The following is a 17,467-nucleotide window of genomic DNA, read 5'->3' on the forward strand; positions in this document are numbered from 1 at the left end:
TTTACAAATCTTAGTTCATTAGGCTGTAAAAATGTTGAACTGGAGGGAAGCATTGTTTTATGCAAACATTGAGCCATGTGCTTTTATTTTATCGTCTCTTACTGGTCAAATAAATGCAGGCTACATTTCTCAGAGAAACAAAGAATTGTTCTCTTCAGTTATATTAAAACATTGCATGCTGCTGCATACCAAGTAGAATGACTGTGTCTTACAAACAGAAGTTAATTCACTCGATCCTGCATACTGCTTCATAAAATATTTCTAAATTGCAATTATTGTTTGTTTGTTTGAAGTTATTTGTTCTGCTTGCAAAGATAATGGTATTTGCATGATGTAGCTTAAATTTGGCTATTTATTTTGACTTGTGGCTGCTTTCTTCCCATGGAAATGAAATTACTATTCTTTTTAACACTATAATACTTTATATGAATATGAAACATCCCATGGTTCTTTAATTCTTCTCATGTCCCACAGTGAAAATTAGTTTCTAGACTCATAGATATTGTATTTTGGTATGTCAAAGCTGAGCTTTGCAACCCATATTTTCTCTGTAGAAGACTATTGTTTGCTGACCTGAATTAAAAAATAATAGAGAGAATAAAGAATCATGTTCCCACGAGCATGTAAGGTGTTATGGCCATTATTATATCAGTTATGATATTTTTATTCCACACTGCTATACAGTGAATTGGGGGAGAATCCAGACAATGCAACAAAGGAAACACACAATTTCCAAGCAATTTAACAACCACAAAAATGAAATAGGGCCAGAGGGTCATTGTGAATGTAATAGCTTAACCTTTTTTCAGCAATCACTACACAGCAGCATATTTCAGTATGTTTCATAAACTTTCCTGCACCAGAAATCAGTCTATATATGTGATTACTTGCTAATACATCAAGTTATAAGTATAATGTTTTCTGGTTAAATGTATGCTCCTGATATTGAACATAGGTGGATTACTGTAACAACAGTACACTTTGTAAGTCGACTTAGAATGTGATTAACACTGATTTGTGAAATTCAGTTAGATAGTAATCATGTTTTTCTTTTCTATGTGGCTGATTGCATTTGCTGTTTATATTTTATTGACGTGAATAAATAAGTCTGTCTTCATTAAGTTCTAGGCAAGGTTTTTAAAACCCACTGCCCTCCCTCAGTTGAAGACAATATCTCCTTGCTTTCTCTAACAGATAAAAGCATTTTGCATTATATGAGTGGATTTATTTATAACCTGTGAATATGCTCCCTTGTTCTAAGGTAAATATACAAAAATGAAGATCTTAGGTACATAGCTAAATGAGAAGCTACTACAATAGCTTTATCAATATAGTTGCCTCCAGTGAAGAACATTTCTAAGGCTTTAAATGCTGAGAGAACATTGTCTACCTGACTAAATCCTTCAATATCAGAAAGTTCAGCACACCAACAAACACCATCATCCAACATTCCTAACTGCACAATATGCACTAATTATGCTGAACTTCTATCATGCTCTTGTTAAGCCCCATTCCTCTCCCAAACCATAATTTCTTAATATTCCCTTCTATTTTCAGGTCAGTGGGTTGTGATGGTCCCATGTAAATATGGAGTAAGGGAGGAATGTCAGAATTTAGAACACACCTTTATGGATTCCAATAGTTGGCCTAGCCACTTAACTTGCAGGGGCCAAGAGTTGCTCCAACTTGGTATTAAGGTAGACATAGACCCACTGAAGAATATAGTAGAGTTTTGATGATGGGCATTTGACTCCGGTAACTCCAGTCACAGACAGCAGAGACTTATTATCACAAAGTAGATGTAACGGTTGGAACCTAAAATTCAGAACCGATGCCAAGCACCCTGGTCTCGGCTTGTGCTTCTGCCTGTAGCAGCCGCCTTTGGCTTCGGGAGGAGCCCTCAGCTACTCAGTTGCCGCTGAGTCTTATTACGAGAGGTGCAAGGCTATGGGTTCTGAACAAGCAAAGGGGCACAACGGTATGCAAAGTCTTTGGGCAGAAGGTCGTGGTACAAGGCGTTAGACAGAATCGTAGTCAGATCAGGCCGGGTCGAGGCAGGCAGAGAGCAAACATAGTCAGTCAATCAAAGGGTTAAGCAGAATCGGAGTCGGTAACAGGCAAGGGTCAGGTTTCAGAAATCAGGATAGTCGAATAGCCAGGCAGGGGTCACAACAGGAATCAAACAGGATCAGAATAAAGATAGCTTAAGCTCAAACACCACAGGATTAACCTTTAATCAGGCAAAGACTGGAAGCCCAAATGAGCTATTTATACAGTTCAAATTATGCGCCATTGCGAGCTGGCGTCATTACACCAGTGTGCCTGCGACTTTAAATATTGCAGAAGCGCGCCGCATGCGCCCTAAGGAACCAGTGCCTGCGGCTTAGCAGTGGAGCAGCCAGAACAACGCGGCGGGCGTTCCCGCCGAGGGGGCAGCAGGCGTCCCTGCTGTCCCCCCACTAGACCACCAGGTATGTTTGTGACAGTAGAGCAGTTGATTCAAGGGGAATTCAAATAAACCAAAAGCTTTACCAGGTTAAGCCAGATAAAGTTATCAGGATTAGCAGAATGTCATAAACAATTAACTAGCTGTCAAGAACCAAAGAATTCAGTGATTGGCTGCTCCGGGTTACTGCCCACATGCAAACTTGTCTTGTGCTGATAAACAATCCCAAATTATTAAAATTGCTTTATGTTTTTCCTACAATCAATATGTACTTCACCTTTAATTTCAATTCAAATTTGAAGTCTGGGAATTCTGTTTACACTGTAAATGCTCAGTAGTACAAATAAAAAAACATACACAAAGCAAGAAAGCAAAGCCTGGAAATGCTGCAATAGTGATTTACATGTGTGATACCCAATTATGTGTTAAAAACCACAAAAGAAAATTACATATAATATTAGTTACTCTTTCAAAGCCCAATTCAGTATTTAATTAATCCCACAGCTTCACTGTTGGAGATAACAGGATGATACATTTCATGATCAACAGAATAAAATTTAAAGAAATGGGTAATATTTGAACTAGTTGTAATAAAGATGTGCAGGAATGTTGAAATTCTTCTCAATATGGGCTCTAAAATCAACACAGGACTTTGTTTTGGACAGAAGCCTATTGGAGGACCAATATGAGAATATGGCATTCACGGACCATTATTACCCAACCCTGTATGTAAATAATGTCCTTGTGAAATTAATACATTCAGAAAAATTCATTGTTGCTAGCCTGCTAGAGTAGATCTCTTTCCAAGCCCACTTCCACTTGTGTCTATGCCTTATGCCTTGAGACAAGGTAAGAATCCACCAAAAATCAGCCCTAGTAATTTTAATAAAATCACTATTTTATTAAATTAAAACTATGCTCTTGGGGAGGCTCATTTATCAAAGTCCGAATATATCTCAATATTTTCTGAAAATAAACTCAGACCAAATAAGCACAGGTTTTTTCCCTTATTTATTAATACAATTTTCCGGGGGAAAAAATTGCGGGAAAAACCCTGAAAAAAATCATGACAAAAACGAGAGATTTTTCACCCAAAAACGAGAGATTTTTGTCCAAAATCAAAAATATTCTGATTACTGCACGAAAGATCAAAAAATCACTGGGACTTCTACCACTGACTTATATGCAACCTCAGCAAGTATTCCCGAAAAATGTGTGTGTTTTTTCACTAAAAGTTCAGATTTTATACTTAAAAACACCAATTTTTCAGATTTTTGGTGTTCAGAGTTTAGTAAATAACCCCCTTAGTGTAGAAGAGTACAATTGAATTCTTGAAATCAGGTCTACTGCCTAGGATGACAAAGAGCCAAAAAAGCACCTTTTAAACTTGCTTCTACAGTTGCTTATTTTAGTATTTAATTTTTGGGGGGTCATTGGAAGAAGAGTCAAATATTCTTTATTTATTTAGGTTTGCAATCTTTCCGTTGTACTGTTTGCATTCAGAGACTATTGCTCATGGCAAAGGGAGTGTTTATATGTTTACATTTTTTTATTACTCCACTCTAGCAATTTGCCTTTCACAGTTATGGTTATATTATTATATTCTGAGCCTGCCTCATCTGATTTAAGAAATCTAAATAACTGCTTCACACTCCTTATTGCCAATCCTACCTTTTTATTTAGCCTCAGTAGCTTTGATGTATTTCTTCTACGTTTGCTGCTGAGTGGTATATGTTTACAAATGTAATTATTGAGTTGCCTTTATTGTACAACCATCATTGGTTCATGAATACTAGAAATGTATTTTTAACACGCTGATGCAAGAGCAATTCATTAATGGTGCGCAAATGTTGTAAAAGTAAAAAGGTGTACATTTAGTTAAATCTTTTTATAAATATTTCAAAATATTTTCCTAGCAATAATAGTAGCGATGTAAGGTCATGTTCTGGTAAAATAGTTATATTGCAAGTAGTGCATATGTGCAGATGTCTCCATTTATGGATGGATGTTACATTAAGGTGCATAAAATAACAATTTTCTACGTAATTCTCAAACAAAGCATACAAATTAGACCTTTTCTAAAACTTTTACTAACACCAAATCTTTAGCAAGGATATGTTACAGTCCTGGGCTAGCATTTTAAAGAATTTATTCTAATGTAAGCCAGTTTATATCAGTTTTATAGAAAGTTATCAATGCCTGGCATCTCAAAGTGAAAACAGTCATTACTGAGAGAATCTACCATATATAAGGTACTTGTCTATTGCTAGTATTACTTAATAACTCTTTAGGTGCATGTAAACAATAATAAAACATAACATAAATCATAACAATAAAATAACATAAAAGCAATGAAAGCTTTCCCTCTATCTTTTCCATGCTCTTACACTTACTTTTCTTCTGTTTTACTGTGGCAGTACCCTTGTCTTTTAGTGGCTTGAAATAGCAAATGTCAAAGAGGCAAAGGAGGGTTCAATGAAATCTTTAGATACATCATTGGTTTCTGACAGCAAGTGCTGACAGTGAGTGCCAGAAATAACAACATCCCAACACTGATTATTATTAGTGCAATTTGAGTGAAAGGGCAATTGTGCATATTTTATTGCTTCAAGCACAATGACAATGGACTTCTGGTGAAAGCTGCAGCAAATTGTTCGAGAATCACCCTGTAGGCCTTATAATCAAAGAAATAAAAGTTTCAGAATGAGGGAGTAAGAGGGCACTGCTTGAAGGAGCTCACATTCTAAAAGTTTCCTAGCATTTTTGTAGTTAAAAAAGGTTGAGCTAACATCGCCTTTTCATCCCATCATTTACACAGAATGTGTGTCGGGTAGCTTATAACTGCAACAATAGAATGGAGTCAATTGCACCCAAGGGCACATCCACTCTGTGCATTTCAATAATATAACACTGAGATTATTATGTACGGATGATGTGTTATGCTTGCGTAGCTGTTTTTATTGATTTGTTTACACCTCATTTACTTGAAAATGGTCTAAAAACACAGGGAATGGTTTATAACTCTTTTTAATGCTCCTCTTGCTTTTCATTTAATGCTATTGTTTAAAATACAATGGAATTGGTTTGGATACATTTCAGATACAAACTGGTTTTGACATATACAAGCTCTTACAAAGTAAAATGTCCTTCTTTTGGCTTTGAAACAATTCACTGTAGCCAAACTGGTTTGAAAAGCAGAAAGTAACTTTCAAAGTCATTACACCAGTCTACAAAGAAGCATGTTCAGGTCATAGTGTATGCAAGTATTATCTGAAATTACTGGAATGACTATGGAATACTTTGTGAATACTTAAACTAATGTTTTCAGTAAACCTTTAGATGTTAGTTATGTCTAAACGATACCTGAGAAATAAAGGAACAACACAAAACCATTTTTTTATTTGCGGTAAAAATCAAATTCAAATTTGCATTTCCGAAAATTAATTTTCAAGATTTATTGAGCACAAAAAACTCAAATACAAAAATTCAGTATTTAAAAGCTGAAGAGTTCATGTAGAGTTTAATGTGAGCTGTATTAGTAAAATCCAAGCTATTTTTCAATTCAACATTTTTGAGAATATTTTAAATTTAGGGTAGAATGTGTTTCTTCAGTTTTTATGTGTTTTTGAAATTTTAGCTTTTTTAATAAACAAGCATGCATTCACGATTTTCAGATTTTTTTTAGAATATTAAACTAGAAATTTTGATTTTTGATAAGTCAGCCTCTAAGAGATAAACTTCCCTTTTTTAAAACCAGAAACAAATCTTTTTTTATGTAGGGTGGGGGTACCATCTAACTCTGATGGGAAGGGGGACGAGAAAAGGCCAAAATTACTATAAAATAATGTTGGTGTGTTCTTTGATAACCATTGGTCACTATGGCTAAGTACCTTATTATGAGAAGTCTCAGAATAGCTTTGGCACAATTAGGGTGAGGCCACTTCTGTTTGAGCCGGTGGCTTATTAATATTCTGCTATGCAGCCAGATCCCACTCAGACAGCCCTGAAATTGATATCCACAAGCTAAATTGGTTCTTTAATTAAATTTTCCCTGAAAAATCATCGGAACTATTACAACTTTGTTCCATGGGACTCAGCAAACATAATTTAATGGAAAGGTTTAGTTTGTATAACAAGAAAAACATCTTAGAGAGTATTAGATATCCACACCTGTCTGTATTATAACCTGCAGATTGCTGAGATGTGTTTGTTTTCTTTCCTTAAGTCAATATTTTATTTATAAACCTGAAAAGGCCCTGGTTGAACCCCAGTTGAATGCCATTTGCACTGCTTAGCATTGGCTGAGTGCTACAATGCTCTCAATAAAAAAGACAAAAATAATAAAATCAATATTTTATTGAGAATAACGCTCAGAGGCAGTTCTCTAGTGAGACAAGTTTATATCTTATCTCACCAGATAAGTATAAGTTATCTTAAAAGACCAGTAACATAATTTCAGAAGTGACAACAGGGTGACGATCCATCGTGCAGTGCTCGATTTCTCCTCCCTGCCTTCTATAGGAGATAGCCAGGGAGGAGAAATTGAGCACTGCACGATGGATCATCATCCTGTCATGCAGAGAATCAGTAAGTAATTTCTAAATAAAGACTTTGCGAATTGAAAATTAAAACTGCCTTGGTGTTTTTTTGGTTAAGTAGAAAAAAAAAATTTTAAAGAAATTTTTTTATATTACTGGTCCTTTAAGGGCTTAAATTAAGAAATAGGAATTAAGTAAGTATTCTTAAGAAAGATGACTAGTGCTACAATTATGAATAGTGAATGGAAAACATGCAGAAATCATTCTTCTGTACTTGTGCCTCATTTTATATTATATACTGTAACTGGATTAGACATCAGAAAAATAGAGCCTTTGGGGTAAAACATGCAGTTGGTAGGAACACTGTATTAAGCCAAGTGGCCCCAGGTGGAGAGAATATATTCTGTTGTATATTATGTATATTCCTGGCAGTCAAACTTTGGTTTGCCAAGGAAGAAAATTATTATGTACCTTTAAATGCTTCAGGCAATGCTGGATAATGGTACACTACATGGAAAGTAATGTCACCTGAATATATTCACATTATAGTAAAAGAAAAGAAAATATTTAAATGTATAGGCCCAAAAGTATTCTTTGAATATCTCGATTTGATCAAGTTTTCGAATGCAAACCACTGAAAAAAAACTGAAAATCATGAAGGCTAAAAACATCTTCAAATGGTTCAAGGGACCTCTGCCATTGACTTCTACATGACCTTGACAAGTTTTAGCTGGAGCATTTTCTGATTAATAGTGATGGGCAAATTTGCGCCGTTTCGCTTCGCTGAAAAATTTGCGAAATTCGCGAAACGGCGAAAAATTCGCGAAACGGCGACGGCGTCTCGTTTTTGACGCCGGCGTCTGTTTTTTCTGAAAAATAATTTTTTTGACGCCGGCGAATTTTTGCCGCGAACTTTCGCGGGCGTTTCGCGAATTTATTTGCTTGCGGCGAAACGCGCAAATTCGCCGCGAATTCGCGCCTGGCGAATAAATTCGCCCATCACTACTGATTAAGGCATAATAAAAAATAATTATTCTGAAAACATTTTTACTAAAACTACCCTCGAAAAAACTCTCTAAAATTTTTGTCTGGATTACACAACTCGACCTCTAATAAATAACCCCTTTTATCTTTTTTTTGTTGATTTATTGCATGAACTAGTCACCAGATGAGAGGCTTGGTAACTGGGGATTTACTAGAGGATATATTAAGCATTTATCAATTGATGCTGTCACATTAGCCTACCCATCTTCATCCATAATAAGAGAGTGCTTTACAGATGTAATTTTAGTTTTCTTCAGGTTTGATCCAGCTTTGGGAAAATAACATAACAAGTGATGGGCAAATCTGTCCCATTTCGCTTTGCCAAAAAAATTGCGAAACAATGACTTTTAAAATGTGGAAGCTACATATGGATTTAACAGGAAGAATTTTATAGATCATTGACGGAGGACCTAGAAATACAAGTAGATCATAGACTTAACTATTTCAAGGTTTGTTTCTGCAGAAACCTGGACGAAGACATTTCCCTTTATTCAGAGGGTATAGATTTGCATGAGGAAAGTGTTATTACACCCCTTTAAAAAGTACTTATAAGGCCCCATCTACAGTATGCAGTACCATATAGTTTTGGTTCCTATTATAAAACATAACTATATTGAGCTTATTCCAGAAATGGATGGCAGTACATAAAGAGAATGAAGAATCTCAGTTATCATCATAGTTGGGCTAAGTGTTGAGATGTGTCTTTTAAACACAATTTTTTATAAGGCTTATTTGGAACCATATGTCTTCATAGCCCTCATCTTATATAGCTATTATATAGCTCTCCTTTATTTCATGATCTTTCAGGTGAAGGATAAGGAAATTGTGAGGACTTACCCTGGTGGGATAGTGGGGGTGCGACAATGCACCCACGGCGGTGATGCTCGCTGCATCCTTCTTCTGTGCGCGGAAGTGCATTCTAAAAGGAATAACTGTGCCGGTCGTTTCAGGGTTTGAAACGACCAGTGCACATAACATCATCACATTGGCGCAAGTTTCCAATATTTAAAGGCACAGGCATCTTTTATTCATTGTCTATTAGATCTGTTATCTAGTTTCTGGGTGTGTTTTCTCTGTGTTCTTGATCTGATATTGACCCTGCCTGATCCTGATTATGTCTAGTTTGCTGCCTTTGTGATTATTGCCTGTTTTTCTACTACACTCTTGTATTCTGTTATGTACCACGGTTTAGGTTGGTGTGACCCGACCATTCCTACGTCTCCTGCATCTGTATCGCATTGACTGACTGTTACTGACCGGACTGGCTTTTGACTACGCTATTTGTTTCCCATTCTACTACCACACTTGGTTCCGTTGCTTGCTCATAACTCTCTCCTTGGGCCTCTTACGTTAAGACCTGGTGGCATCCGAGTAGCAGAAGACTAGTCCCAAAGATAAAGGCGGCTATTATAAGCAAAAGGGTGAGCCACGACTGAGTCCTTGGAGTCTGTTGTGAGTTTGGGAGACCATGCGTTACAGTAAGTTTGGCCAGAATATAGACGCTGAGGGTGCAACTGCTTCCCCTATTAGTACTGAAGTGATTTTTGCAACCTACTTCAGTGCCTTGGGCAACATGAGTCCAGATTGTCTGCAAAGATTTTCTTCAAGGTTGGACAACATCCAGCAACAACCAGTAGTCTCCATGTCAGCCTCAGACCCGTTAGGCAGGCTTCTGTCTGCCCCATCCAGTAACCCAGTGGTGGAGCTTAAACTACCATTCCCGAGAAGTTTGGTGGTGACAGGAACATATTTTTTGTTTTTCGGGAGGCCTGTAAGCTCCACTGCAGTTTCATCCATTACTTCTTCCCTACTGAGGAGACGTGGATACCCAGATTTGCGCCTTTAATACTGTATGTCTCCCAGTGATCCAGCCCATGTCCCTTTGGAGATCTTCTTTAAAACAATGGCCATCCTTTATAATGATGATCCTGACCGTGCTACCTCTGCCGATGCATCCTTATGTAACCTCAGGCAAGGCAAGTGGCAGGTTGGAGATTATTGTACAGAATTCCGCCACTGGGTGGTAGAGGGGTTGGAATGATGTAGCCTTGAGTAAGTTCATGGTGGGGTTGACCACAGGTAGTAAAGATAGCCTTGCTAATTTTCCAACCCAGTCTTCTCTTGACTCACTCATGCATTTGGTCATCCAGATACTTGGGAGGCACAGGGAGAGACATCTAGAGCTTTCCACCACAGCAACCTCTTCTACTGTAGTTCGTCTCTAGATACAGCCCCTAAACCTATGCAACTGGGTTCAACTTGTTTATCGCCAGAGGATAAGGGTCATAGAATGCCCAATGGGTCTTGCCTGTATTGTGGGAAAAGGGGCATTTCCTCCCGATCTTCTTAAATTGGGAAAAGGGTTGCACTCACTGTTATGCCTTCCTGATTCTAGGGTGGCTGATAACTTTTTGGATATAAATTTTTCAGCTAGATGTGTGATACCCCACTAGACCCCTTGTGTCCTCATTTAGATTAGTGGCCATTGATGGGAGTTCCCTGGAAAGTGGCTTAGTGTCTTCCAGTTTGGAACAAAGAGAACAAAGAGACTAAATAGATTGAATAATAGATTATAGCATGTAAAGAAAAGAGACTAGCAGAATAGTAGTTGCGTGAGGAGAGGAATTATAATAGTACTAAGAGTGTGCCCCTGATCTATGGTCTTTTGGTGGGTCCCTAGTCTAAGGTTTTTGGGTGGGTCCCTGGTGTTCCAGTCCGACACTGCCTCTCTCTCTTCCTGAGATACAAGCCATGGAGGAATACATTAAGGAAAATTTGGAGATCCTGTTAACATTGTTTCTGATAGAGGGGTTCAATTTGTGTCAAAATCAGTCCTTGGAATAGTATCTCAGGTGTCATGTATCTAGTAATCAGTCATTCTGGGCAGATTTCCTTCCCTGGGCAGAGTTTGCTTTTAATAATGCCACCCACTCTTCCACAGGAGAATCTCCATTTTTAATGTGTTTGGCTTTAGTCCTAGAGCCTTTTCATGTCAATGGTCTATAAAAGAGGCCTTGGGTCCTAGCCTCTGATGTTCATATGGACCACCTCATATGGCAGTTTCATGCAAAGTTTCCTGACAAAACTAGGGGTACCATTGAGGATGCCCACCACATCCTTCTTCTGCATGCTGATGCACGGTCTAAAAGGAATAATCGTGCCGATCGCTTCCGGGTTTGAATCAATCGGTATGACATCATTGCGTTGGCGCGAGTTTCAAATATTTAAAGATGTAGGTGCCTTCTACTCATTGCCCAATGATAGGTCTATTTTCTAGTTCCTGGGTGCATTTTCTCTGTGTTCTCGATCTGATATTGATATTTCAAGATTTATCATACTCTGGACCTTTAAGAACTCAAATTCGACTATTCGCCACCTAAAACCTGCCAAATTACTGTATAAATCAATGGGAGGGGTCCAGGGATCAATTTGGTGATGTTTGTAACCTTCCTGACATTCAAAATTTTTTTTTGGAGATTCCAATATGAGTTATCAGGTCATTTAAAGTCATTTGAGTTTTGAAAATGTGATTTTATTAATAGATTTCGACTAGTTGAATTTTGAATTTGTGGGAGTTTAGGGCAATTTAAAAAAACTCACATGAATTCGAAATTCAACCCTTGATAAATGTGCCTCCCTGTCTCCCAATCAATCCATCAGACACTTTCAGTTTCACACAGCACAATTTTAAGGGGGTCGTTCAATTTGAGTAAAAAGCAGAGAAAAAACTACATGTAAGTATTTTCTGAAATCTTGAATAGTCGTGAATTATTAAAGAAAAACTGGGAAAAATTGCCAGAAAAAACTTGCCAAGTAAAAGCTGTGCAAGAGTCTATAGAAATCAATGGAAATTGTCTTTATTCCCCCAATATATTAAAACATTCAAGTTTTTTGGCCTCATTGAAAACAAATGCAACAATGTGATCAGTTGCATTTAGGGTTTCTTGTGCCTAATGCCAATGCAATGGAGGTGTTTGGATTTAGTAATTTGAGTTTATTTGAATTTGTCCCTGTTTCTAAATTAGGTCCAGTGATTGTTATTATATTATCCCCGTAAAGCAAGCATGATTCTGAAATACCACTTTAAGTATGGCATTAAGCATTTGAGGTACATTGTGTGGAATAACATTAAAAAAATAACATGTCAGAGAAAACACAATGAAAGCTTTACAAAATGATGATGATGCATCAATCCTATTGTTTTTCATTATGCAGCTTTCAGAAGCACTCAGTGGAAATCCCCAGTGATACAGAGAATAGGATTAAATGATGTTTGTGTCAGGAATAGGACCTTCCCTTGCTGACTTGTACTCAATAAATGTTAGAAATTCTTACAGAAAAGGAATTTGGTTTAATTTGTGAGGCAGGAAAACAGAAGCAAAGATAAATGGTCTCATTTAACCAAAACTTTATGAACTTTTCTATATGTTTTCTTCGTGTTCATGGATGCTTCTTTCATCTTGTTTTTCTATGGCAGCACTGAACAGGTCACTTAGGAGGTGGATTGGTTACATACTTCAATTCGCTCTGGCTCTTTTGAAAGGTACTTGGCATGACACTAATGGAGATTTAGCACAGTTATGAAAATAGAAAGGCAATGCAGAAAAAATTCATTTCTATGACAAGTCACAATCCTTCACTTAACAAAAATCAATGTTAAGTTCATTACATTTTATGAGCTCTCAGTATCTCCTTTGATTTTTCTCCTTTGTGAAAAATTGTTACGAATATATAATTTGAAAAGTAAGGCAAGGTAAGGAGTTGAAAAATAGAAGGAAAAGCAGCCATGGCGAGGTAATCAGCAGTTACAGGAATGGTCAGTTAAGGCCACATCCTTTCCTTTTTTTTATATGAAATATATAGGAATTTTTTGAAGTAATTGTATATTAATAGCCATAACAATATAAAGTAAATCAAATAAATAAGGATAGTCTACCAGCTAGCATGACATGCATTACCATATGAGTAACAAACAACAGAAGAAGTTTCAGAACAAATATGAAGCAACAGTGAACATAAAATCGAAGTATGTGTGTGCTTCGCTGATGGGACATGGAGGTAAAAATGATTAGTAAAATTATTTAATTCAAATACAGTTTACTGTAGATTTGCTGGAAAAATACATCCTCCTGGGATGAGACCCCTGCTGACATCATTGGTACAAAACATTAACATTATTATTCTTCATCATCAGTCATCGATGCCAGAGGCCTTATACGCAGTTAAACCCTATAGTATGAAATGTTAGCCATTAAACAAACCATCTCCATGCATTGGCAAAGAGGTCATGTAGGGATATGAAAAAATAGGATATCCCTTATAATTGAGCAAGTGGCATTATATAAATTTTGTCTAAAGCAGTGAGTAGTTCAATTTAAAGAAATCATATTGTTTTTCTCGAATCACTGTAAAATAATCATCTTGGATTTTAATAAATATGCCCCGTAGTGTTGGCCCCACATAATAATTTTGAATGAGCAAAAGCCAATGCTGTCATATTAAATTGGATGGTTTAATATGGTTGAAAGTTTTTATTTGAGCATGTTTTATATTCTTGGCTGACCTGGAAGTTTAAAGTACCACATTTGTGATTTTATTGTTCAGCACAGGTTGCAGTCTGGCTTTGGTTTCAGTGCTTCTACTTTAAAATATGCAAACAGCTAAGTTTTAGTTTTTGTTGTTCATGTTCAAGTACAAAGTTTTGCTTTCATAGCAAATAAGCATCTCAACACGTTCGCCATCAATCAGCTGAATTACAGCATCTGACACAGCATCACCCTGTTCCCGGCATCCTGAATTCCATATCTAAGAAAAACCATGTACAACGTGGGAAGTGTCATTTTGTCAGTCACTGTCACTCATGCTCGCGAGCTATGACAAATCATCTGGTTGGATTGTCATGTCCTAAAGCCATAAGATGGAAAACACATTATTATTTGACTTTGCTTCAGCATCAGAGTGAAAAAAGAAGTTAGCACTCTCTTTGCTGACATTGAGGTACATAAGATGAGCATTTATTTCATTTTTAACATAAATTGCTTTGCATTTCGTAATTATTGAGACAATAGTATTAGGTGAGGTAGCATGTGTTTTTTTTTTCCAAAAGTGTCTAATGGATCTTGGAATTGCAGAGGGTAGAAAGATCCTTGTTTCTCATAATCAAAACAATACCTTTTCACTTCAGTTGCAGCCTGCAGTGAATCCTAGGTATAATGATAACGAATCCAGGATGGGAGATATAACTGAACAGTCCTGCCTGTGCTCTTTGTCATCAACACTGTGTTGCCGGGGGAATTCTCCCATTTTTACTTGGCACAGTGGCAGTGCACACCAGGCCAGCATTTCCCTCCATTTCAATGTTCTGTCTGACCTACTTTCAATATATTGGAATCTGTTGTAGTCATGCTAGAGAGTACCTGTCTAGTCATTTCTATTCTGTCAACTAACAATGATAATGGGTCTAACTGTTCAAAAAATCTTCTGCTGCAAAGAAAAGAAAACAGAAGTTTCAGGTAAGCAATACAGTTCCTACCTATATATATAATAACAAATATATAAATATATATATATATATATATATATATATATATATATATATATATATATATATATATATATATATATATATATACTGTATATATGGGACAAATCATGGCACAAACAATTTGCACAAAAAAATATTGCAGACTAATAGTGAGGTTTATTGTGACCAATATTTCAGTTCCTCGCGGGGTTTGAGTTTTTTCAAGGGTAGTTTCACCAAAACAACTAAAAAAATTTAGAATGCCCCAAAGCTGCTAAAAGCCTGAATCCAGCTAAAACCTGTTGAGGTCATGCAGAAGTAAATTGCAGAGGTCCTTTTAACCATTTGAAGATGTTTTTTGTCTTCATGATTTTCGGGTTTTTTACGCTAGTTTGCTCTCAAAAACTTGATAAATTACAGATATTCAAGTTTTATAGCCTATAAACTCGATAAATTATAGGTATTCAAGTTTTTTCCCCCGATTTCATTCTATCGAGTTTTTTACATTTGGATTTTTTCAGAAATAAGCAAACATTCGAGTTTATTCCAGGCAGAAAAAAAACTTGACCTTTAAAAAATACCCCCTTAATATCATCATTACCTTTTTTGCACTTAAAAGCCAACTAAATATCTTAAAAAATGGCGAATATTTATCAGTTCCCAGTTTATGTGCATGTTTTGAGTTAAAACTGCGTGCAAGTAGTATTTCGGGAAAATGGCTCACACTAAGACACAGGATACCTGAATTTTCAATAAACCAGAAACGCGTTTATTCATCTGCATCACGCTTCACATGGTCATCAGCAGGCACAAGGCTGCTGATGGAATATGACTCCAACTTGCAGTGTAGCAGTAAGTGACTGAAGTTTATCAGAGCACAAGTCACATGACCTGAGGGCTCCTAGGCAACTGACAATATGTCTAGCACCATGCCAAAATTTTAAAATTAAATATAAAAAAATCTGTTTTCTTTTAAAAAGTCCATACATTTTTTAAGATTACCGTATATACTCGAGGATAAGCCGACCCGAATATTAGCCGAGGTATCTAATTTTACCTATGAAAACTGGGAAAACGTATTGACTCGAGTATAAGCCTAGACACAACTACAGCCCTGTCTCCCAGCAGCGCACATTCCACCAAAGCGACCCCCCCAGAGATGAACCGGACTTCTTTGCAAAGTTGATGGTGACAGAAAATTGCCAAACGGATTACTGTGTGCATTGTCCCACTGTCCTACTACCATGTGCAGAGGGTGCTGTGTGATATTGCCAAAACTGTTAATCTTTCGTATAACCAACAGAGGGCGCTGTGTGATATTTCCATCACTGTTAATCCTTCATATAACCAACAGAGGGCGCTGTGTGATATTGCAGTCACTGTTATTCTTTCATATAACCAACAGAGGACGCTGTGTGATATTGCAGTCACTGTTAATCTTTCATATAACCAACAGATGGCGCTGTGTGATATTGCAGTCACTGTTATTCTTTCATATAACCAACAGAGGGCGCACTGTTATTCTTTCATATAACCAACAGAGGGCGCTGTGTGATATTGCAGTCTCTCCCCAAGCGAACTGTTGGTATAGGAATGATTAAAAGTGACTGCAATCTCAGCTACTGCCCACTGACTCGAGTATAAGCAGAGGTAGACTTTTTCAGCACATTTTGGATGCTGAAAAACTTCGGCTTATACTCGAGTATATACGGTACCTAAAATGTTTAACTAAAAGCATTAAACCTATATTATGTATATAATAGCTCAGAAAGATCTTACTTGACAAAATAATTTCTCCCTAATGCCTTACTTTAAAGACACTGCAGGTTAGAATCTGGTGCAAGGTTCTAAAAAGCACATGTTCTCAGGTTTCTGTAAATTAACTCCCTAAGGAAACAGGGTTCCAGGGAGGTTCAAGATAGGGGCAGATTTATCAATGGTCGAAGTGAATTCGAGGGAATTTTTGAAGTAAAAAAAAATCGAAATTAGAAGTAATTTTTTGGATACTTCGACCATCGAATAGGAAGTTTTTGGGTTTCGAGGGAAAATCATACAATCGTATGATAAAATTGTTAGAATCGTACAATTCGAAGTACAATCGTACTATGATCGGAATACGATTGTACGATGAATAAAATCCCCCAACTTTGAATTTGTATGTCGGAGGATTCTATTCGATGGTCGAATTTCAAAGTATTTTCCACTTTGAAATTCGACCCTTGATAAATCTGCCCCTAAGTGTAAGATTGAGCTCACCATACACACCTGTCTTCAGATTGGGGCAGCTGTCGGCCAAGACATGGTTTCAGTGCAGATTTCTGGATTTCTTGGGGGAGGGATAGTGAAAGTATTTCTTTAATAGGATGTTATCTAATATATCTTTCCCCTTGTCTCTTTGTTATACAGTGTTGCTTAGGTGATTCAGACTGCTGTTTGTTATGCCTTTTTTAGCCATGAATAAATGTGGCTGCTATAATTTGCACTTCCAGCATTTATTAAATTATGACTTATAAAGGAAAAGGTGCATGGGTATTGAATGGGTGATCATTGGTCTGAGAGACGTTTAGGGGCAAATTCACTAAAGTGCTAAGCGCAAATTCGCCAGCGTGACATCATTTTAATACTTCGCCAACGGGGTGCTGGCGTAAATTCACTAGTGAAGTGGACCTACTCTAGCGCTACTTCGCACCCTTATGCCAGGTGTAGTTGCGCTTTGGCGAAGGGATGTAACTAAGCTAATTCACTAACACGCATTTTACTAACAGTTACCTCTTGCGCCAGACTTGCCTTCCCCACCTCAGACCAGGTGAAGTGCAATAGAGTAGATAGGACTTGCTTCAAAGAACGCTTACATTTTTTGTAAGTCCCAAAAAATTCTGGCGTCTTTTACTTTTTTAAGCGTGATAGGCTCAAAAA

This window comes from Xenopus laevis, chromosome 8L (assembly GCF_017654675.1).
Source record: "Xenopus laevis strain J_2021 chromosome 8L, Xenopus_laevis_v10.1, whole genome shotgun sequence".
NCBI classification, from domain to species: domain Eukaryota; kingdom Metazoa; phylum Chordata; class Amphibia; order Anura; family Pipidae; genus Xenopus; species Xenopus laevis.